This window comes from Pan paniscus, chromosome 4 (assembly GCF_029289425.2).
Source record: "Pan paniscus chromosome 4, NHGRI_mPanPan1-v2.0_pri, whole genome shotgun sequence".
Taxonomy (NCBI): domain Eukaryota; kingdom Metazoa; phylum Chordata; class Mammalia; order Primates; family Hominidae; genus Pan; species Pan paniscus.
Window position 1 is genome coordinate 37,516,880 of NC_073253.2, and position 2,369 is coordinate 37,519,248.

Sequence of the window (2,369 nt, forward strand, 5' to 3'; positions counted from 1 at the left end):
AATAAGGAAGGCTTTAAAAATGGTAAGACCATATGGGAAAAAATATTATTTATTTTTTGAGACAGGGTCTCACTCTGTTGCCCAAGCTACAGTGCAGTGGGGTAATCTCAGCTCACTGCGGCCTCCACCTCCTGGGCCCAAGTGATCCTCCCACCTCAGCCTCCTGAGTATCTGTGACTATACGCGTGTACCACCATGCCCAGCTAATTTTTGTACTTTTTTATAGAGAAGGGGTTTTGCCATGTTGCCCAGGCTGGTCTCAAACTCCTGGACTCAAGCCATCTGACTGCTGAGATTACAGGCATGAGCCACTGCACTGGGCCAGAAAAATATTTAATATTAACTTCTACCCCATACCATACACAAACATGAATTCTGGATGGAATGTAGATCTTTTTATGTGTGTGTGTGTGCACTTTTATTCAACTGGTCTCAAGTCAGTGCACAGGTAAGCCCTGGCTGCCTTCACCCACTCCCAGGGACACCAAAAGCCTTCATACATCTCAAGCTGGGGGACAAAAAAGAGAGGGGGGCACGAAGGCTCATCATTCAAAATAAAACAAAATAAGAAAGTATTAAGGCGAAGATTAAAAAAAATTTGCATTCCATAATTTGCACGAAAGCAATGCTATCACCTCCCCTGTGTGGACTCGGTAGACGACTGGGCCATTCTCCTTAGACAGAAGTGGGGTGGCTTTTAGGATGGCAAGGGACTTCCTGTAACAATGCATCCCATGATATTTGGAATGACTATTAAAAAAAGAACAATGTACAATCAAAGTCCTCGGCCACACTGTAGAACTTTGGGGGATGCTCGCTCCAACCGACTGCTGTCACCTTCACTGTTCCAGTTTTTAAATCCTGAGTCAAGCCAAAAAAAAAACAAAAAAACAAAACAACAACAAAAAAAAACAAATAAAGCCATGCCAATCTTATCTTGTTTCCTGCGCAAGTTAGGTTTTGTCAAGAAAAGGTGTAACACAACTAAGTCACAGTCCGCCTAGAAGCATTTGCGGTGAACGATGGAGGGCCAGACTCCTCATACTCCTGCTTGCTGATCCACATCTGCTGGAAGGTGGACAGCGAGGCCAGGATGGAGCCTCCAATCCACACAGAGTACTTGCGCTCAGGAGGAGCAATGATCTTGATCTTCGTCCTGCTGGGCGCCAGGGCGGTAATCTCCTTCTGCATCCTGTCAGCAATGCCAGGGTACATAGTGGTGCCGCCAGACAGCACTGTGCTGGTGTACAGGTCTTTGCGGATGTCCAAGTCACACTTCATGATGGAGTTGAAGGTAGTTTCGTGGATGCCACAGGACTCCATGCCCAGGAAGGAAGGCTGGAAGAGCGCCTTGGGGCAGCAGAACCACTCATTGCCAATGGTGATGACCTGGCTGTTGGGCAGCTGGTAGCTCTTCTCCAGGGAGGAGCTGGAAGCCGCGGTAGCCATCTCCTGCTCGAAGTCCAGGACGAGGTAGCACAGCTTCTTCCTTGATGTTACCCATGATTTCCCGCTCCGCGTGGTGATGAAGCTGTAGCGGCGCTCGGTGAGGATCTTCATGAGGTAGTCAGGTCCCGGCCAGCCAGGTCCAGACGCAGGATGGCGTTGGGGAGGGCATACCCCTCGTAGATGGGCACAGTGTGGGTGACCCCATCACTGGAGTCCAACACGATGCCAATGGTACGGCCAGAGGCGTACAGGGACAGCACAGTCTGGATGGCCAAGTACATGGCTGGGGTGTTGAAGGTCTCAAATATGATCTGGGTCATCTTCTTGCAGTTGGCCTTGGGGTTCAGGGGGGCCTCAAACAGCAGCATGGGTTGCTCCTCAGGAGCCACGCGCAGCTCATTGTAGAAGGTGTGGTGCCAGATCTTCTCCATGTCGTCCCAGTTGGTGACAATGCCATGCTCAATGGGGTACTTCAGGGTGAGGATGCCTCTCTTGCTCTGGGCCTCGTCGCCCACATAGGAATCCTTCTGACCCATGCCCACCATCACGCCCTGGTGCCTGGGGTGCCCAACAATGGAGGGGAAGACTGCCCGGGTGGCATCGTCGCCCGTGAAGCCGGCCTTGCACATGCCGGAGCTGTTGTCGATGACGAGCACGGTGATATCATCATCCATGGTGAGCTGGTGGCAGGTGTGGACTGGCAGTGGAGCAGCGAAGGCGAGGCTCTGTGCTCGCAAGGCGGATGCAGTCTCGGCGGTGGAATGTAGATCTAAATGTGAAAGTTAAAATAATAAAAATCTCTTTAAAATAAAACATAGGATAATATCTTCATAATCTTTGCTTGTAGATGAATATTTCTTAAATAGGATACAAAAAGCACTAACTATAAAGACAAAAATGTAGTAGCTAGACTACTAAAA

The 2,369-nt window shown here is 49.6% G+C and overlaps 1 pseudogene; it reads right to left on the bottom strand.

The window, feature by feature from the left end:
* Positions 1-391: 391 nt before the first annotated feature.
* On the bottom strand, positions 392-2,138 carry LOC100968784 (actin, cytoplasmic 1-like; annotated as a pseudogene).
* Between the last annotated feature and the right edge of the window lie 231 nt (positions 2,139-2,369).